The sequence below is a fragment of the Cololabis saira genome, chromosome 17, assembly GCF_033807715.1.
Source record: "Cololabis saira isolate AMF1-May2022 chromosome 17, fColSai1.1, whole genome shotgun sequence".
NCBI lineage: Eukaryota > Metazoa > Chordata > Actinopteri > Beloniformes > Belonidae > Cololabis > Cololabis saira.
Window position 1 is genome coordinate 37765127 of NC_084603.1, and position 22787 is coordinate 37787913.

Sequence of the window (22787 nt, forward strand, 5' to 3'; positions counted from 1 at the left end):
TTCATATGCTTTAGGTTTGACCAAACTTGGTATTAACCATTAATATATATGCAGACTCAATTTCTTGACCATTTCTTGTAAAAAACGTTTCAGGCAGTGATGATCTGGCAGTTTTTGAAGTGGTAAAAAAAAACCCACACATTTTCGTTGCCACATAGACATACACACACACACACACACACACACACACTGACGCACACATACATATATATATATATATATATATTCATACATGCACAAATACACACACATAGCCACACATATACATACACACACACACACACACATACACACACACACACACACACACACACACACACACACACACACACACACACACACACACTTAGCCACACATACACACACACATACAGCCACTCAGTCATATACATATACACACACACATAGCCACACACACACACATACAGCCACTCAGTCATATACATATACACACACAAAAACTCACTGGGTTTTGTATGTGTAAATATATGTATGTGTATGCGTATGTGTATATGTATATATATTAAATATAGTAATAATGCACATATATGCCTTAGGTTTTTACCGGCATGGTATCAACCATTAATATGTGTGCAGACAAGGTTAAAAAAAAAAAAAAAAAAAAATTGACAGCCCTAGTTAATGCATACAGTCAGGATGGCCGAGCGGTCTAAGGCGCTGCGTTCAGGTCGCAGTCTCCTCTGGAGGCGTGGGTTCGAATCCCACTTCTGACAGTAGTCTTTGGGCTGGTAGCTTAGTGGCTACAGAGGAGGTCTACACTTTGCAAGGTCCTTAACCCTTACCGCTCCCCGGGTGACCACTGCTCCTAGTTTGACTAGAAATGGGTTGAATGCAGAGAAAGAATTTCCCCATTGTGGGATTGCTAAGGGAACATTTCATTTTATTTCATATGCTTTAGGTTTGACCAAACTTGGTATTAACCATTAATATATATGCAGACTCAATTTCTTGACCATTTCTAGTAAAAAACGTTTCAGGCAGTGATGATCTGGCAGTTTTTGAAGTGTTAAAAAAAAACCCACACATTTTCGTTGCCACATAGACATACACACACACACACACACACACACACACACACACACACACACACACACACACACTGACGCACACATACATATATATATATATATTCATACATGCACAAATACACACACATAGCCACACATATACATACACACACACACACACACACACACACACACACACACACACACACACACACACACACACACACACACACACACACATACAGCCACTCAGTCATATACATATACACACACACATAGCCACACACACACACACACACATACAGCCACTCAGTCATATACATATACACACACAAAAACTCACTGGGTTTTGTATGTGTAAATATATGTATGTGTATGCGTATGTGTATATGTATATATATTAAATATAGTAATAATGCACATATATGCCTTAGGTTTTTACCGGCATGGTATCAACCATTAATATGTGTGCAGACAAGGTTAAAAAAAAAAAAAAAAAAATTGACAGCCCTAGTTAATGCATACAGTCAGGATGGCCGAGCGGTCTAAGGCGCTGCGTTCAGGTCGCAGTCTCCTCTGGAGGCGTGGGTTCGAATCCCACTTCTGACAGTAGTCTTTGGGCTGGTAGCTTAGTGGCTACAGAGGAGGTCTACACTTTGCAAGGTCCTTAACCCTTACCGCTCCCCGGGTGACCACTGCTCCTAGTTTGACTAGAAATGGGTTGAATGCAGAGAAAGAATTTCCCCATTGTGGGATTGCTAAGGGAACATTTCATTTTATTTCATATGCTTTAGGTTTGACCAAACTTGGTATTAACCATTAATATATATGCAGACTCAATTTCTTGACCATTTCTTGTAAAAAACGTTTCAGGCAGTGATGATCTGGCAGTTTTTGAAGTGGTAAAAAAAAAACCCACACATTTTCGTTGCCACATAGACATACACACACACACACACACACACACACACACACACACACTGACGCACACATACATATATATATATATATATATATATATTCATACATGCACAAATACACACACATAGCCACACATATACATACACACACACACACACACACACACACACTTAGCCACACATACACACACACATACAGCCACTCAGTCATATACATATACACACACACATAGCCACACACACACACATACAGCCACTCAGTCATATACATATACACACACAAAAACTCACTGGGTTTTGTATGTGTAAATATATGTATGTGTATGCGTATGTGTATATGTATATATATTAAATATAGTAATAATGCACATATATGCCTTAGGTTTTTACCGGCATGGTATCAACCATTAATATGTGTGCAGACAAGGTTAAAAAAAAAAAAAAAAAAAATTGACAGCCCTAGTTAATGCATACAGTCAGGATGGCCGAGCGGTCTAAGGCGCTGCGTTCAGGTCGCAGTCTCCTCTGGAGGCGTGGGTTCGAATCCCACTTCTGACAGTAGTCTTTGGGCTGGTAGCTTAGTGGCTACAGAGGAGGTCTACACTTTGCAAGGTCCTTAACCCTTACCGCTCCCCGGGTGACCACTGCTCCTAGTTTGACTAGAAATGGGTTGAATGCAGAGAAAGAATTTCCCCATTGTGGGATTGCTAAGGGAGCATTTCATTAGTGCCATGGCTGCGCCACGTGGCACTCCTCCTCCATTGAGCTTCGCAAGCTCAATGGAGGCGGAGGCACTCATACTATTGCTCAGGCTTATTATATATTCTTCCGTAAAAACTTTGTCCCGTAACTAGTCCCACAGCTTTGAGAAAACGCGAAAAGTAAAAACGTAGAAACGTGCGCCTTAATCGGGAATCGATGGGTATGACTTTTATAAGCGATTGGCGTGCACGTTTTTGCGCAACGTGCACAAACGTGCGCTTTTTGCCCCATCCGGAACGCATTGCGTGAACTTTGGGGCCTCACCACTCGCACACCGTTACTCGAAAAATTATGAACCGATTTAGAAAGTTGTAGGCCCTGAATTTAACTACAGTCCTGTGGATTTTCAGAACGATGGCACGAATAGGTTTTGCACGAAGTGCAAAAACATTTCCAAATTTCCAAACCAATGGGGAGATTTTCCCATGTATTTGTATGGGGCAGCATTTCACACTGTGGGTGGGAGGAGGTTAAAAAAAAAAAAAAAATCACCTTTTTTCTGAGTCACGTATCTTTCTCATACTTGCACGTAGAAACGTCATTCAAACTTCAAAACGGAGGAAAACTTCTCTTCTCTCTCCAAACCCAAAACTGTTTTTTCCTAAAATGTACACTTTTCAAGATATGAGCCCTCAAGCGAGGACTGGAAATCACTTTTTTTCAAATCTAGAGCACGGGAGTCAGTTTGCTAGAGTGTAGTTACACTGAAAAAAAAAACATGATTTCTTATTTGTAACTCGAGGTCATGGCCAAACCGTAAAAGGTAGACAGATACTTTTTGGTCAGAATATAGACATAGGTGTTGTGATTCATAAAATGTGACTTTGACAGGTGTGGTGTGCACAAAATTTTAACGGGGGAGCCAACAGACACGCCAATTCCTGTCTCGCTCTTCATTGACTCCCATGTTAAAAAACATTTTCTTAAAAAAAATCTCATTTTTGTTTTCGAATTGCCGTTACTAACACATTTTAAGGAATATCTGTATGAAAATAACATTTAGATAATCTGGTAGGTTCTCTGTTTCTCAAAATGTTTTCGTTTTTCTGCTAAGAGCTACGGTTTGAGCGCAAAGTGGAGTGATTTCAGGTTTGTCACAACCGAAAATCCAGCTGAGTCATTCCCGCTCCCTCTGTATCAGGTTCTTGTTGCCCCAGCAACCAGAGCTCAGCTGTTGACTGATTAGGCTGACCCAGAACTGGTCACATGACTCACTCAGTACAGACTTCATAGTATAACCTGGAAAATGGAGAAATCTGAACCCTGACCTTTTAACCTTAGATGAACACACACACACACACACACACACACACACACACACACACACACACACACACACACACACACACACACACACGATAGGTGTTATTATGGGATGGCAGGTGTTTTTATAGGATGTTAGTGTTATTATGGGATGGCAGGTGTTTTTATAGGATGTTAGTGTTATTATGGGATGTCAGGTGTTTTTATAGGATGTTAGTGTTATTATGGGATGGCAGGTGTTTTTATAGGATGTTAGTGTTATTATGGGATGTCAGGTGTTTTTATAGGATGTTAGTGTTATTATGGGATGGCAGGTGTTTTTATAGGATGTTAGTGTTATTATGGGATGGCAGGTGTTTTTATAGGATGTTAGTGTTATTATGGGATGTTAGTGTTTTTATAGGATGTTAGTGTTATTATGGGATGTCAGGTGTTTTTATAGGATGTTAGTGTTATTATGGGATGGCAGGTGTTTTTATAGGATGTTAGTGTTATTATGGGATGTTAGTGTTATTATGGGATGGTAGGTGTTTATTATGGGATGGTAGTGTTATTGGTGTTAGCGGTCCCGTTAGCGGTTCTGTTAGCGGTCCTGTTAGCGATCCCGTTAGCGGTCCCGTTAGCGGTCCAGTTAGCGATCCCGTTAGCGGTCCAGTTAGCGACCCCGTTAGCGGTCCCGTTAGCAATCCCGTTAGCGGTCCCGTTAGCGGTTGTTAGCGATCCCGTTAGCGATCCCGTTAGCGGCTCGGTTAGCGGTCCCGTTAGCGGTCCTGTTAGCGGCTCGGTTAGCGGTCCCGTTAGCGGTCCCGTTAGCGGTTCAGTTAGCGATTCCGTTACCGATCCCGTTAGCGGTCCAGTTAGCGATCCCGTTAGCGGTCCAGTTAGCGACCCCGTTAGCAGTCCCGTTAGCAATCCCATTAGTCCCGTTAGCAATCCCATTAGCGGTCCCGTTAGCGGTTCCGCTAGCGGTTGTTAGCGATCCCGTTAGCGGTTCTGTTAGCGGTCCCGTTAGCGGTTGTTAGCGGTCCCGTTAGCGACCCCATTAGCGGCTCGGTTAGCGGTCACGTTAGCGATCCCGTTAGCGATCCCGTTAGCGGTCCCGTTAGCGGTCCCGTTAGCGGTTCCGTTAGCGATCCCATTAGCGGTCCCGTTAGTGGTCCCGTTAGCGGTCCCGTTAGCGGTTCCGTTAGCGGTTGTTAGCGGCTCGGTTAGCGATTCCGTTAGCGGCTCGGTTAGCGGTCCCGTTAGCGGTCCCGTTAGCGATCCCTTTAGCGATCCCGTTAGCGGTTCAGTTAGCGATCCCGTTAGAGGTTCCGTTAGCGGTTCTGTTAGCTATCCCGTTAGCGGTCCCGTTAGCGGTCTTGTTAGCGGTTCTATTAGCCTATTACATATTTTCTGTAATAACTTTTGAATGGTTTGACATAGAGAGTCATGGGTGGTGTCATTGGAATCTGTATCGAGTCCTTGACCTTCATGGGTGCAAATAAGCCCCGCGATCATCCGGCAGTAGTCCGTGGCACTTCAAAATTTCCCGGGAATTTTGTCTAGTTTTATTTCATATGCTTTAGGTTTGACCAAACTTGGTATTAACCATTAATATATATGCAGACTCAATTTCTTGACCATTTCTAGTAAAAAACGTTTCAGGCAGTGATGATCTGGCAGTTTTTTAAGTGTTAAAAAAAACCCCACACATTTTCGTTGCCACATAGACATACACACACACACACACACACACACACACACACACACACACACACACACACACACACACACACTGACGCACACATACATATATATATATATTCATACATGCACAAATACACACACATAGCCACACACACACATAGCCACACATATACATACACACACACACACACACACACACACACACTTAGCCACACATACATATTCACACACACACACACACACACACACACACACACACACACACACACACACACACACACACACACACACACACACACACACACACACATACAGCCACTCAGTCATATACATATACACACACACATAGCCACACACACACACACACATACAGCCACTCAGTCATATACATATACACACACAAAAACTCACTGGGTTTTGTATGTGTATATATATGTATGTGTATGTGTATGTTTGCGTATATATATATATATATATATATGTATATATATTAAATATAGTAATAATGCACATATATATGCCTTAGGTTTTTACCGGCATGGTATCAACCATTAATATGTGTGCAGACAAGGTTAAAAAAAAAAAAAAAAAAATTGACAGCCCTAGCTAATGCATACAGTCAGGATGGCCGAGCGGTCTAAGGCGCTGCGTTCAGGTCGCAGTCTCCTCTGGAGGCGTGGGTTTGAATCCCACTTCTGACATTAGTCTTTGGGGTGGTAGCTTAGTGGCTACAGAGGAGGTCAACACTTTGCAAGGTCCTTAACCCTTACCGCTCCCCGGGTGCTGGGCCATTGCATGGCAGACCACTGCTCCTAGTTTGACTAGAAATGGGTTGAATGCAGAGAAAGAATTTCCCCATTGTGGGATTGCTAAGGGAGCATTTCATTTTATTTCATATGCTTTAGGTTTGACCAAACTTGGTATTAACCATTAATATATATGCAGACTCAATTTCTTGACCATTTCTAGTAAAAAACGTTTCAGGCAGTGATGATCTGGCAGTTTTTGAAGTGTTAAAAAAAAAACCACACATTTTCGTTGCCACATAGACATACACACACACACACACACACACACACACACACACACACACACACACTGACGCACACATACATATATATATATTCATACATGCACAAATACACACACATAGCCACACATATACATACACACACACACACACACACACACACACACACACACACACACACACACACACACACACACTTAGCCACACATACACACACACACACACACACACACACACATACAGCCACTCAGTCATATACATATACACACACACATAGCCACACACACACACATACAGCCACTCAGTCATATACATATACACACACAAAAACTCACTGGGTTTTGTATGTGTATATGTATGTGTATGTGTATGTTTGCGTATATATATATGTATATATATTAAATATAGTAATAATGCACATATATATGCCTTAGGTTTTTACTGGCATGGTATCAACCATTAATAAGTGTGCAGACAAGGTTTAAAAAAAAAAAAAAAAAAATTGACAGCCCTAGTTAATGCATACAGTCAGGATGGCCGAGCGGTCTAAGGCGCTGCGTTCAGGTCGCAGTCTCCTCTGGAGGCGTGGGTTCGAATCCCACTTCTGACAGTAGTCTTTGGGGTGGTAGCTTAGAGGCTACAGAGGTACAGAGGTACTTTGCAAGGTCCTTAACCCCAAGGTCCTTAACCCTTACCGCTCCCCAGGTGCCGCACCATTGCATGGCAGACCACTGCTCCTAGTTTGACTAGAAATGGGTTGAATGCAGAGAAAGAATTTCCCCATTGTGGGATTACTAAGGGAACATTTCATTTTATTTCATATATATGCTTCAGGTTTGACCAAACTTGGTATTAACCATTAATATATATGCAGACTCAATTTCTTGACCATTTTTTGTTAAAATCGTTTCAGACAGTGATGATCTGGCAGTTTTTGAAGTGGTAAAAAAAAACCCACACATTTTCGTTGCCTCCCCCCCTTCCCCACTATAGATACACTGCAGGTGGAGCTTTGATAGGATTATTACACACACACACACACACACACACACACACACACACACACACACACACACACACACACACACACACACACACACACACACACACACAGACACACAGACACATAGACACACACAGAATTGAATACTAACTTTCGTATGTAAATGTATAGGTCTGCCAGTGTTTGAGGCAGAGATGCTCAACAAAGCCTCTTCATACGCTATTTGATTTCAAGTAACTGAAATGTCTGTGGACAGAGAAATGGACAAAATATTAATCGATGGGCTACTTCCAAGTATTTGTTGAGATTGTTAATATTGGAATGCTATATAACAAAGTTTGTACCTCTATTTCCTTTCTTAAAAAAAATATCCACACCTTTCATACACACACGCACACGCACACACACACACACACACACACACACACACAGAACTGGTGTTTAAGCAGTATGAGTTTCTATTATGGGGAGCCCTCGGTGTATTAGCAGCAGCAGCAGGAGTCAGCTCTCACATCTGATCACACTAAATCAGACAAATGTGGACGAGAGGTGACAGGAGGGAAGGAAGGAAGGAAGGAGGACACAAGGCATGGACCGGAGGGACCGGAGAGGTTCGAGCTGATTGTCAGTGCCTAAGCATGACATGTACGCTAGCTGTTGGGACCAACCCAATGTAACACACTTATTTAAAAAAAAGAAGAAAAAGAACATACACACAATTTAAATATCCTTTGTCTCTGTGAGACATCAACACCAAGTTCACATGTCACTTGCAGAAGGCATCTATTTCGCACATTGCAGTCAACGCCTCGACTCAATTACTTCCAGAGGGTAAATATATAAATAAAAGGAGAGCCGACATAATCAGAAATCAGTATGTGAGCCCCTGTCGTCCCCAAAGACTCAAGCTCTTAGATCTTCTTTGTCATTTCTGGGGCTGGAAAGCCACTGGGCCCTTGGAGGTCACAGAGCTCAGGCCTCATCAGCACAGCTAATTTGATTGTGGCGGAACAATGGTTGGCGTCGCTGAGGCTGATGCCGGTCCGCTGACGAGATGCATATTAATAAGTAGTGGAGGTTTAAGCCACGTTTACGGTGCGCGAGAAGGTTTTATGTACAGTATCAAAGCTTTAGAAACTCATCTGCTAAAGAAAACAGTGCCGGAGTGGTCTTAAAATATGAACATTTATCAATATGGAGTATTTCAAAAAATGGTTTTCTTATTTTTAGACATGACATTCATCTAATGTTTTCAGTCATTTAAAAATGTGTTTTCATCTTTCAACCTCAATCTGTATAGTTGGAGATTCCAACTATTGGCAAGCCGCCACATCAGCATGTTAATTGATATTTCATGTGAAAATGCACATCAATCAGCATTCATTTATCTAAATTGATGTAAGATTTCCACAAGCTCAAAACATCATTTAAAGTTACGGACTAGCAAGGGAGGAGTGAGAGACGGGACTATATATAAACACTGATAAACAGTCAGAGGCAAATGAGACACGGATGATTAGAATTATAAGAAGAGAACAAAGGATGTCATGTAAAACAGTGGTCCCCAACCCCCGGGCCCCGGCCCGGTACCGGGCCGTGGGTCATCTGGTACCGGGCCGCACAGAGAGAAAAAATAATTTCTGTAGCCCCAACTGATGATGGATGACTCTCAAACTGATGGTTCACAATGTTTTTATTCCTTGGATGTACAATAAATACACTGCAAACACATCGTAAGAGCTATATAGGAATAAAATAAAATAGAGTTAGTCTTTCTACATTCATATAAGTTTAATTTAACTTAAATACAGACCGACACAGCTGCTCACTCGCTCGGTAATAACAGCTACACAGGCTGATTTATGGTTCCGCGTTACACCTACGCAGGGCCTACGGCGTAGGGTGTGCGGCGACGTCGTAGGCTACGCCGTCGATTTAACGCGGAACCATAAATCAGGCCTACCGCTGACAGCCAAACTCAATATGTACATAAATAAGGCATAACATTTGCAAAGAAAACAAACCCTTATCAGCAGGTGCTTATTGTGTCATTTTTTTTTTTTTTTTTTATTTTTTTTTTTTTTTATTTAGCACAAACAGTATCATATAAATAAACAACATGAACAATCAACATTACTGGGATGTGCAAAGGGGAGGTATGAAACCCAAGAGGGCTTATATGAAAACCTCACCCAACATATTCAAATATCAAATTTGTTACAGTTTAAAAACAACATAGGAAAATAATTGAACAGTAATGAGAAATAAGTAGAAAGGTGTACAGATTAAACAGTAAAATATATAAGGAAAAGAAAAAAAAATAGGAATACGTACATAAATGAATAATACAAAACAAAAATAATGAATAAGCTCATAAGGAGAGAGAGAGAGAGAGGGGCGAGAGAGAGAGAGAGAGAGAGAGAGAGAGAGAGAGAGAGAGAGAGAGAGAGAGAGAGAGAGAAAAAACACAACAATAATTATCTTATGTTTGATGATACATGGTTTGACTGATGAGGTACTTTTTGAGAGCCTTTTTAAATGATGTTAAGTTAATAATTTTTTTCAGATAGTCAGGTAGTTGATTCCAGAGACGTGGACCTTGATAACGAATTGAAAATTGCCCAAGAGCAGTTCTAAAGAAGGCAGTGTGGAGGTTGGAAGAGCTTCGTGTCTGGTAGCTATGGACTTGGTTGTTGGACATAAATATGTGAGAGAAACTACAAGGTAAAATATTCATTCTATGCTGAAACACAAATAAACAAATCTGATACACATTGATATCATAGACATTCATGAAATTAAGTTCTTGAAACAGTGGACCTGAACTTGCATGTGGCTCAGAGTATGTAACCATTCTAACAAATCGTTTCTGTAAAGTAACAAGGTGTTTGAGGTTTGTTTTGTAAGTGCTTGCCCATACAAGATTGCAATAAGTGAGAAAAGGATATATTAAAGTATAATAAAGTGATATAAGGATTTTTCTGGGTAAAACATGTCTTATCCTGCTGATGACACCAATGTTCTTAGCAACTTTGTTACAGATGAATGATACATGTTTTTTCCAATTTAATTTTTCATCAATATAAATACCCAAAAACTTGGCATATTGCACTCTAATAAGAGAATGATTGAATATGTAGACATCTTTATCATAAGGAATCTTTTTCTTATTTTTTGGTACGACTAACATGTATGAAGTTTTTTTAATATTTAGAGATAATTTATTTTTTTGGAACCAAAGATTACAGTTTTTTCTGAAAGCTTAGGCGCTAATTATGTTCTTGTAGCACAATTTCTAAAACTATTAACACACATAGCAAAACCACTCACTGAGTTAGCGAAATTAAAAGCACAAATACTGCTTTGCACTCAGTTTGTAATTTTGTAACACACACTTTTCAAAACTGTAGGCACAATTCGCTGCTTACACTCAATTGCCAAATTTCCAAAACACTCCTAGAAAAATTATACACATGTATGGCTATTATTTACACTATTTTGCCAACTGTCTGGCACACTTTCACATGTGAAAACAATTTTAGAGAATTAGTTCACTTTGCAATCAGCGTAAGCACTATGAATAAGCCACAGGTAAGCTGTCTGTGTGGAGTACAATGGAAGGAGCAAGAAGAGTAAGAATCAGAGGAGGCCGAGGAAGAGGACGTGGAGGTGAAGGAATTGGAGGAAGAGGACGTGTAGGTGAAGAAGCAAGAGGTTTAGAGGAAGTTAGAGGAAGAGGACAAGGAGCAGCAAGAGGAGGACGAGGAGGGGGAAGAGGAAGGGCCAGAGCAGACCCGATATGTCATCATATGGGACAATGTTAGTTTCCATAGGGCTGCTTTGGTCCGCAACTGGTTTACTGATCACCCACTCTTCATGGCACTCAACCTCCCCCCATACTCTCCATTCTTACTGTAAATCCGATTGAAGAGTTCTTTTCTGCCTGGCGCTGGAAAGCCCACGACCGCCTTCCCCATCAACACGCAGCCCTTTTACAAGCAATGGAGGAGGCATGTGGAGATATTGAGCAGGCATCATGTCAGGCCTGGATACGGCATGCAAGGAGGTATTTTCCCCAGTGCCTTGGACTGGAGGACATCGCATGCCATGTGGATGAGATTTTGTGGCCGGACCCAGAGAGACGGCATGATGTAGGCTGATTGTCTTTTTTTTGTGAATGTATTATTTTGTGTTCTGTGCTGTGTCTTTGTTTTGACGAGTGTGAATAAACACCAATACTTGAAGTTTGGATCCCTGTGTGTTTACAGAACTATGACAAAAGTATGACCTCAAACTGACCTAACCTACCTTGTGCACAGAAAAAGCAAAATCCAGATGTGTTTTGTATTCATACCATTAGTGTGTAGTTGGCACATTATGTGCTTAGTAAATGATGGCATGTGTTTACTGTCTGATATGAAAACACCATTTTTACTAAGGTGTGTAGAGTTAATCAAACTGTGTTTGATTTTGCAAGAGAACTATAAAGTTTTGATAATTTGGTGAAAGGTTTTCTCATTTGTGTGTAGAGTTTAGCAAAAATAGCCAATGTTGCAAAAAATGTACTTAAGGATTCAGAAAAAACTGTAACTTTTGTAAGTTCAACATTTGTTTGAGTAATTAGGTCTTCATAACTTCGATTCGACATAAACATATTCGTATCATCAGCAAAATTGACAAAAAACATGCTTTTTGAAACCAGATATAAATCATTTACATAAATAATAAAAAGCAAAGGACCAAGAATGGATCCTTGCGGCAAACCACATGTTAACTTCCTATAGCTAGAATCAAAACCATTCCAAGAAACAAACTGTGGTTGTCACAGAACCATTGAAGCTCTATTTCCCCAATACCATACATCTGCAATTTTTTAACCAGAAGACTATGATCAACGGTATCGAAGGCTTTGGACAGGTCTATAAAAACCCCAATAGTAAATTCATTATTATCCAATGCCGTTGAAAATCTATCAATTAGTTGGACCAGAGCCATCGCGGTGGAGTGTTTTTCTCTAAATCCATATTGATGAGAATAGAGGAGATTGGATTCATTTAAATACTCTGTTAGTCTATTGTACACAATTCTTTCAAGTACTTTGGCCAAACAAGGCAAAATGGATATTGGTCTATAATTTGAGTACTTACACTTTTCATCAGATTTGTGTACTGGGATGACTCTGGCCCATTTGAACTGGTCAGGACAACGACCTGTAGCAAGTGAGCAATTCAATATGTGAAGAAGAGGTTTTGTAATGGCAGGCAAGCATTTCTTGAGAAGACTAGGCTTCAGTCCATCATGACCAGCTCCTTTAAGTTTGAGTTTGGTCACAATGTCCTCAAGCTCAGCTTGCCCAATCATCTTGAACCTGAAAGGTTTAGGAGGAGCCTGTATTTCAGGAAGTGTTATAGAACTATGAGGTATACTGGCAGCAAGTGAGGGTCCAATGTTAACAAAAAAATCATTAAATCCATCAGCAATTTCTACAGGGTCAGTTACTAACTTACTTTCCAGTCCCACTTGAAATTCATCACATGATATTTTATTGGGAGGAGTTTTTTTCATGATCTCATTGATAATTGACCAAGTTGACTTCATATTACAGTTTTTCACTATTGCTTAAACACATTTCACGATACTGCCCTCACTTTTCACAAAACTCTAAACACAAAACACTTTTCTAAAGCTACGTACACTAAACCTCACAGTTTCTTTTCAAAACCAACCCATCACACCAAAACAGTTGCTCATATGCTCAAAAACCAACCAATCACACCAAAACAGATGCTCATATGCTCAAAAACCAACCCATCACACCAAAACAGTTGCTCATATGCACAAAAACCAACCCATCACACCAAAACAGTTGCTCATATGCTCAAAAGCAAACTCTGACACCAAAATACCACTCAAGGCCTGTGAAAATGTAAACACTACTGAGCATCATTAACCATATTACCAAACAAATTTAAAACACAATGTTCACAGTGTGAGACTGTTCTTTTTACAGTTTCACAACTGCCAGGATGCATTTGAGCAACCCTTATTTATTCTCAAATATGTTTTGGGCATTTACTATAGATTTGTGCATTTCATGGGAATAGTTACATAATGCAGAAAATGCAGTAATATCACAACTCAATGCAAAAATTAGTACCGTAAACTCCATAGAGGATCCATTACACACAATAGATACAGTACAGTAACAATTGAGAACACAATGTTCAGGGTGGTGGTATTACAGTACGTTTGAAAATTGACACAGTATGTTGTATGTTGACACCGAAATCATGGGGCGTCATCACGTTGGGCTGGGTCGGGCCACAGGGCCTCATCAACGTCACAGGCAATATTGTCCATAGCCAAACAACGTGGGAAGAATGCCCTGGCATGCCACACCCAGCCTTGGAACGCCTGCACAGCCACATCATCACAGGCCAGGTCCATAGCCCAGAGAAGGTTCTCTCTGGTATAAGGTTGGCGGTCATAGACCTTCCACCGCCATGATGAGAAGAACTCCTCTATTGGGTTTAGGAACGGAGAGTAGGGTGGCAGACATACACTAATGAATTGCTGATTGATGTTACAGTTTTTCACAATTGTTTAAACACATTTCCTGATAGACTACCTCACTTTCTCAAAACTCTAAACACAAATTACAAAACTCACACACAAAATGCAAAATCCTACACTTCTCTTGCAAAAGCACACTCTACCCTCAAAACAGTGTTAACTCTTCACTAAATGGTATTTCCTTCTCAAATGCCAAACACATCTGACACGAACTCCTCTTCTCCTGTCTTGATCATCTATTTTTGTTTTTGAGGCTTCAGCAAACTGCACTGACTTATATAGGTGTGGTCACATCATTTGCAATAGGTGTTTTCAATTATGAGTAGTTGTGTTTACTGATTGACACCAGGTATGTTCATTGTGTTCAAGTTTTGCTGATTGTGGGTAGCATTTTGCATCACATGAGCTTCACAATGGATATTGGAGCAGAGTTATATGCAAAATGTGTTTTAGCACGGCAAAATGTGTTTAGAGTTTTGAGAAAAAGGGGATGGGTTTTGTGAAAAGTGTCTACAGGTGAATTGTGTTTGTGGTTGTGGCAAAAGGGGGGTAGTTTTACTAAATGTGTTTAGGCAACTGGTCATTTGGTTTAGAGTACTGGGTTTTGTGTTTTGGCAATAGAGAAAAACTGTATTACCAGACTCAGTTAATTTAGTTTCATAATGTTGTCTCTTAGCAATTCGGAGGAGATGATGAAGTTTGTTCCTATAAGAGGAATAAGACTTAAAATTCAGTGGAGATGGGCTGGTTAGGTATGTTTTATAAAGTTTATGCTTTTTTCTTATTGATTTCTTTAGACCCTTGGTGAGCCAAGATTTAGATTTTTGGGGGCACCTTTTTGTATTCTGGTAGGGGAAAGCAATATCTAATAATTTAGAAAATAATTTAAAAAATATATCATATGCTTTCTGGGCATCGTCTTCCATCTCCACCGAATGCCATGAATTTTCATAGAGGGACAGGATGAACTTAGCTATGTTAGCCTGACAGAAGTTTCTATGGGAGGTTGCTGGCTTGCCTTTTTTTTTTTTGCCAGTTAGACTCCACTTTAGCATTCCAGACACTAGTTTAGTCTTGCAGACACACTTTCTACTGCCGTTAAACTTTTACCATCAAAGTCCGAAGCTCAGGATGTTTACAATTTCTCGGCGAGACGCCTTCAAAATAAAAGCACTAAATATCGGTCTCCTTAATAAATAAAATAAAAGCCTGGCTTTAAATAACGTTAATGAGACCTAAAAACACATGCATAGAAATACTCATATTAAAAGGTCATTTACAATTTCCATTATTTTATTTAATTTTTTCGAAAATTATGTTTTATTATTATTCATTATTATTATTACTATAGAGAAAATATCACAGTTTTTAATGCCGATCTTGTCATTTTATTTAGTTTTTATCAACTACACCTTTAGATTGGGGCGTGAAAATATTGTCAGACATTAAACCGGTCCGCGGTTCAGAAAAGGTTGGGGACCACTGATGTAAAAAACACATGGAGTAACACTTTTCAAAATAAAACAGGAAGTCGAGCGGACCAACTGAAACAAAATAGGAAATAAGGCAAAGATTCAGCTAAATAAATCGAAAGTTACGCCTGTAACTACGGTTCTATGAGTCCCGGATGACCGCCAGGCGGTGCTGTAAGCACTGGATATCTCCCCTCGCGCATGCGCATGTCGAGTACAATACCAACAATGTCACGTCACCCGTGACCCCTGCATGACCCCCGGAAGGGGTATATCTTCCGGGGTCAAGCATGGGATCGGCTCCTAGAATCTTCTCGCGAGAGCACGAGGATTCGGAGTGACCGGCAGGCCTGGCGGTCATCCGGGACTCATAGAACCGTAGTTACAGGCGTAACTTTCGTTCTATTTCGTCCCTACTGACCGCCAGGCGGTGCTGTAAGCACTGGATGACGAATACCAACAATGTCACATAGAATCCCGGTCACATACCTCACTGATCAGGGGCAGAAGGACCCGGGAGTAGAACCACGCCCAATGGTTGGGGAGTGGCGACATTGATCCGGTAAAACCTGGAGAACGTGTCCGGCGACGTCCACGAAGCTGCTGCGCAGATGTCCTCCAGAGGCACCCCCTTCAGGGCAGCCCAAGAAGCTGCGACGCTTCTGGTCGAGTGGCACCTCACCCCCACCGGTAAGGGGCGGCCACTGGCCCTGTAGGCGTGCTCGATGGTGTCCACCACCCAGTGGGACAGGCGCTGTCTAGAAATAGCGCGCCCCCTGTTAGGGCCACCATGACAGATAAAAAGCTGCTCCGACCGTCGCACAGGCGCGGTGGCAGCAACATAAGCAGTAAGGGCCCGTACGGGGCACAAAGGGCTTGGCCCACCCTCCGCAGGCTCGGGGTCGAACCGGGCAAGCTGGATAGGCCGATTAGCATGATCGCGTGGCAGGACCTTGGGCAGGAACGCCACGTTCGGCCACAACGTAACCCCTGAGCCATCCGGGTTCCACCTCAGGCAGTACCCGCTGACTGACAGGGCATGTAACTCACTGACTCGCTTTGCTGACGTCATAGCGAGGAGAAAAGCCGTCTTCATAGAAAGACACTTCAGGTCCACCTGGGCCAAGGGCTCAAAAGGTGGAGAAGAGAGGGCACCTAGTACCATAGACAGGTCCCACACCGGGGCCCTTGGGGTCCTCGGGGGGCGCAGCCTCAGAGCCCCCCTAAGAAAGAGAGAAACCAGCCGGTGGCACCCCACGGTGGCATTCTCGACCAGGGCATGTCGTGATGAAATGGCCGCCACGTACACCCGTAAGGTGGACTGAGCACGGCCATCATCCAGGAGGGACTGAAGGAACTCCAGGATCGTGGCCACAGGGCAAAGCATAGGGTCCTCTGCCCTGTCCGCACACCAGGCAGAGAATCTCCTCCACTTGCACTCATACTGGAGGCGGGTGGAGGGCGCACGAGCGTTCAAGATGGTAGCCCTGACGGGCTCAGTACAGCTTGACACTAACGGGTCGGGCCCTGCAGTGGCCAGACCCAGAGTTGAAGGCGACGGGGGTCGGGATGCCAAATCCGACCCCCCAGCTGGGACAGAAGGTCCCTCCGGTCGGGTAGGCGCCATGGCGTGCCGCAGCAGAGCCTCCGGAGTAGTGGGAACCACGGTCTCCCCGGCCAGAAGGGGGCCACCAAGAGGAGCCTGTGACCTCTCTGGAGGACCCTCTGCAACGTCGGAAGGATTAAAGGTAGTGGGGGGAACGCGTACAGGAGCCCGTCGGGCCACTCGTGCCCTAGGGCATCCTGACCCAGAGGACTGGTCTCCTCTGTCCAGGAGAACCAGAGGGGGCAGTGAGCCGAGACGCCCGAGGCGAAGAGGTCCACCACCGCTCTGCCGAAGAGGACCCAAATCATCCCCACTACCTCCGGATGAAGCCGCCACTCTCCTGGGGGAGGCTTGTGTCGGGACAGGAAGTCTGCCACCTGATTCCTGACCCCTGGCAGGTATATCGCCCGCAGGCTGAGGAGGCGAGGAGCGGCCCACGTCAGAAGGCCCTGGGACACCTGCAGCAGCTGTGCAGACCCGGTGCCCCCCTGGTGGTTGATCTGGGAGACAGTGGACACATTGTCCGACCGAACCAGTACGTGCCTCCCCCATAGGTGAGGTAAAAAGTGCTCGAGTGCTCGGTGTACAGCACGGAGCTCCAGCACATTGATGTGGCGTGTGCGGTCCCGCGCAGACCACTGCCCTTGGGCAGGCCTGCCGCGCCAAACAGCACCCCACCCCGAGAGGGAGGCATCTGCGGTGACAGTCTCCCGGAAGGAGGTGATAGTGCCCAAGGGCACACCCCCCAGCAGGAATGCCCCGTCTTTCCAGGGTGCCAGGGCATGGACACACACCCGCGACACCCTGACTAGCCTGTGCCTGTGCCTTTCGGCATCCAGGCGAAGGCTGTTCAGCCACATCTGCAGGGGGCGTAGCCTCAGCAGGCCCAAAGGCACAACAGCCGAGGCGGCTGTTAATCTGCCCAAAAGCTGCAGGAACTGGAGGTAAGGCAGCCGTCTGCCCCTCCTGAATCGGGGGAGGAGCCGCAGGATGTCGCTCACACGCCGCGGTGAGAGACAGGCCCTCATGGTCACCGAGTCGAGTACCAATCCTAAGTAGGCGACTCGCTGGGAGGGAGCCAGACAGCTCTTCCCTCTGTTCACTGTGAGCCCTAGTTTGGCCACATGCGACAAAAGGAGGGCCGTGTCTGCCACCACTTGTTCTCGGGACGGCGCGCATATCAGCCAGTCGTCCAGGTACGGCAGAACCTTCATACCCTGTGCCTGCAGGGGAGCGAGGGCTGCCGCCACGCACCTGGTGAAAACTCTTGGGGACAGGGAGAGCCCGAACGGGAGCACCCTGAACTGGTAATGGCGGTCCTGATAGGCGAACCTCAGGAACCGCTGGTGCTGTGCCGCAATCGGCACGTGAAAGTAAGCGTCCTGTAGATCTACCGTCGTAAACCACTCCCCCTGACCGACCGCACGCAGAACATCTGCTGTGGTCAGCATCCGGAAGGGCAGGGCCTTCATGTACCCGTTGAGGCCTCTCAGGTCCAAGATGGGACGAAGGCCGCCGTCTTTCTTGCTGACGAGAAAGTAGGTTGAGTAGAACCCCTGGGGCTGCAGCAGGGGGTCTACCGGCACAATGGCGCCCTTGGCCAGCAGGACGGACAACTCCTGAGTCAGAGCCAGAATGTTCGCCGGGTCTCTGATGACGGTCATCTTGACCCGGCCGGAGGTAGGGGGCCGGTGTCGGAACTGCAGTACGTACCCGTGGGTTAAGGTGGAAATTACCCAGGGGTCCGACGAGCAGGCAGCCCAGTGACTGAGCTGCTGCCGGGAAAAGCAGCCGACGACCGGCCCCGTGGCCCTAGCGCCGTCTCCCCCGGCCTCTGGACGTGCCGGGGGGGCGATGGTCGAGGCCAACACCCCGACGCTGCTGGGGCGGTCCGCGCACAGGGGGGCGAAACCCCCCGGCAGGCTGTCCAACGGGCCGTTGGGAGCTGCGCTGGCTCCTGCGGGCAGGAGGCTGGGGGCGACGTCCAGGGGCGGACGAAGGGCCCCTCGGTGTACTGGAAGCGGGCGCCCTCCTGTGAAGGTGCACCAGTCGCTGCCTGGTCTCATCGGCCAGGGCGGTGCGGTTCAGAGCTTCCAGGGCAGTTGCCCCAAACAGCTCCCCCGGTTCTGCCGGTGCCTGACGAAGAACCCTACGAGCAGTCTCTGTCAGGGGTGACTGCGCCAGCCAGACATGACGGCGTGTGTGCACCAGGGTGGACATCAGCCGCCCCAGTTCCCTCGTCTGGGAGGCAAAAGCCTGTAGGGACACATCACACAAGTCCCGTGTGGAATCATCCACCTGTGCATCCTGCAGGGAGGTGGAGAGGGCCAGTAGCAGATGAGAAAGGGTGTTCCCCAGCCGGCCGATGCGCGCCGCTGTTTCATAAGCCCTACAAATATGCCCATCAGTAACCCTACACTGGGTAGAGGGGCACTTGGGATCTGGCTTCAGAGCCTCATCAGGAGCCACTATCAGTGCTGCAATGGAGGGCTCGATGGGGGGCATGTGGTGGAGACCAGCCACTGCAGCGTCCTCCATCGCCGTCAGAGCACGGTCATCAGCTGTTAGCCTGGAGAGGGCTGTGACATCTCTCCAGCATGAGTGCAGCTCCCTCAAAAAATCCGACGAAGGCGGAATGGTGAATTCCACCGGAGAAGGATTGCGCCTGTGGAAGGCGCTAGAGGCCACCTCCGCACGCGGTGCATCCAGCTGCAAGTGTGCCAGGGCAGTGCGGATAATGCTCTGCACGGAGGAACAAACCGTCCCCTCCCGAGAGCTCTGGGCAGATGAGTGCGAGGAGAACCCCGAGCGCTGTGAGGCCGGGTCCCCTGATGACACGTTGAACTGGCTCGCCGAGGCTGCAATGGAGATTGCGTCCTCTGGCAGCGGCGGTGGCGACCCCAGAGCAAACTCTGGCACGGCAGGTTCCACCTGGCCAGTACCAGGTTGCAGATTGAGGAGGAGCGCCTTCATCTGCTCCATGTCGGCAGCCAAGCGATCTACCTTCGAGGAGAGCTGGCTCGTCATCCGCCGTCGTTTGGGGGCCCCCACCACTCTCTTCGCCGATCGCTTCAGCGAAGACCCCGGCTGGGATGAGGGGAGGCTGGCCGACGGCCCCGGCTGCTCAGGGCCCAGGCATGACACGCAGAGGTCCTGGTCAACCGCAGGATCCAGGGAGGCCATGCACCCTGGGCATGAACGCTCCATCACAGGGACCGGTGGGAGAGGGAGCGGACACGCTGCCGTCACCACGGATGTGCTGGCAGGAGAGGGGAGCGGACACGCTGCCGTCCACACGAATGTGTCGGTGGGAGCGGTCACGCTGCCGTCACCACGGATGTGCCGGTGGGAGAGGGGAGCGGACGCGCCGCAGTCACCACGTAGGTGTCGGTGGGAGAGGGGAGCGGAAACGCTGCCGTCACCACAGCGAGCACGCTGCCGTCACCACCAATATGAAGGCGGGAGAGGGGAGGGCCACGCTACCGTCAGCACGGATGTGTCAGTGGGAGAGGGGAGCGGAAACGCTGCCGTCACCACAGCGAGCACGCTGCCGTCACCACCGATATGCAGGTGGGAGAGGGGAGCAGCCACGCTACCGTCAATACGGGTGTGTCAGTGGGAGAGGGGAGCGGAAACGCTGCCGTCACCACAGCGAGCACGCTGCCGTCACCACCGATATGCAGGTGGGAGAGGGGAGCAGCCACGCTACCGTCAATATGGGTGTGTCAGTGGGAGAGGGGAGCGGAAACGCTGCCGTCACCACAGCGAGCACGCTGCCGTCACCGCCAATATGCCGGCGGGAGAGGGGAGGGCCACGCTGCCGTCACCACGGCTATGAGAAAAGGCAAAAAAGGCGTCTTTACTCAAAAAAGAAGAGAACAATCCTCTCTTGTTTCTTTTCCCTTTTTTTTTTTTTTTTTTTAAGAAAAAAATAAAAAATAACTGCAAGGAAAAATAACAATATCACATCAGTAAGTGGGAGAGGGAGCAAATGCTGCCGTCACCCTGAACGAGCCGGTGGGAGAGGGAGCGGAAAACGCTGCCGTCACCACGGCCGCAAAACAGGCAAAAAGGCGCTGTTCTTTTCCTTTCTTATATTATTATTTTTTTTTTTAAAGAAAAAATAATCTGCAAGGAAAAAAATAATGTTGTCACTTTAATAAAGTGGGAGAGGGAGCGAAACGCTGCCGTCACCACAAGTGTGCCGGTGGGAGAGGGGCGTGGCCTTCACCACGGCTGTAAGAAGGACAAAAAAAGGTGTTGTTTTTTTTTTTTTTTTTAGAAAAAAAAAAAAATAATAATCCTTTTCTGTCTTCTTTTTTTTTTTTTTTTTGCAGAAAAAATAACTGCACAGAATAATATTCAGGTGTCGGGCGCAGCCTACAGCTTACCTTCTGCCAGCTGGCCCAGGGGGGCGGGGCGGGGAGACACCGCCGCCGCCGCAACGAACACCAATAAATACCGCGTGGCCACAGCCTCTCGGAGGACGACAGAGATCGTTACTCCTACCTTACGGCACGAAGCTGCACAGAGGCCGGCGGTTGTAGGGAGGAAAGGAAGAAGCTTTTAACCAGCCTTCTATTTCCGTCCTGTACTTCAGCGCGATGCGAGAAGAATGAGGAGCCGATCCCATGCTTGACCCCGGAAGATATACCCCTTCCGGGGGTCATGCAGGGGTCACGGGTGACGTGACATTGTTGGTATTGTACTCGACATGCGCATGCGCGAGGGGAGATATCCAGTGCTTACAGCACCGCCTGGCGGTCAGTAGGGACGAAATAGAACAGATACGTCATTTTGGCATCATAAGGGAATCAAGCCTAGCCTAGAAAAATAAGCTAAAAAAAATAAATAAAAGAAACATAGAACCAATTCCATAAACCATGACATTAAATGAGTCACAATAGATAGATAGATACCATGGCAACGTACTGTAGCGACGTTGTAGGATTTCTTTTGCACTATGAACTATACAAAAAAAGAGCTTCTAGTTTTGTCTACTTCCTTATATAGAAGTAATGTGGTGTTACATAGCAGGAGGTAAAATATGTATGAAGCCAGAGCAAAACCCAGGAAACAGCATTGTTTAATGATAAGTGGCACAAATCACAAAGAGGCAAATAGATGAATCTGACAGCTGTTAGATATCTGATGAATCAAACCTGTTCTGTTCAGTGTACCGCCAGTTAGCTTCACAATAAAAAAAAAGATAGCAGCTTTATTTTTATATCCACATGCCACATGCACTTGGAAAATCATTCAGGGAAGGTCAGCGCCCAAGGAAACGACTACCATGAAAGCAGTTAGGAGCCTGAAGACACCACAGATGGAGATGATGGCCATTCATCTTCCTCCAGCAAAACACAGCAAAAACTCAGACAGAGTGACTTCCATTAAGGATTTGGTATGGTTCTTTTCATTTTGCATTAATTTGTAATGTG

The 22787-nt window shown here is 45.7% G+C and overlaps 5 non-coding genes across 5 annotated transcripts; all 5 read left to right on the forward strand.

The window, feature by feature from the left end:
- Positions 1-651: 651 nt before the first annotated feature.
- trnal-cag (transfer RNA leucine (anticodon CAG)) lies at positions 652-734 on the forward strand. The gene has a single exon. It is a non-coding gene; the product is annotated as a tRNA-Leu (tRNA).
- Positions 735-1554: 820 nt separating this feature from the next.
- On the forward strand, positions 1555-1637 carry trnal-cag (transfer RNA leucine (anticodon CAG)). Its single transcript has one exon. It is a non-coding gene; the product is annotated as a tRNA-Leu (tRNA).
- A 786-nt stretch (positions 1638-2423) lies between these two features.
- trnal-cag (transfer RNA leucine (anticodon CAG)) lies at positions 2424-2506 on the forward strand. The gene has a single exon. It is a non-coding gene; the product is annotated as a tRNA-Leu (tRNA).
- Positions 2507-6280: 3774 nt separating this feature from the next.
- trnal-cag (transfer RNA leucine (anticodon CAG)) lies at positions 6281-6363 on the forward strand. The gene has a single exon. It is a non-coding gene; the product is annotated as a tRNA-Leu (tRNA).
- Positions 6364-7219: 856 nt separating this feature from the next.
- trnal-cag (transfer RNA leucine (anticodon CAG)) lies at positions 7220-7302 on the forward strand. The gene has a single exon. It is a non-coding gene; the product is annotated as a tRNA-Leu (tRNA).
- The last annotated feature ends 15485 nt before the right edge of the window (positions 7303-22787 follow it).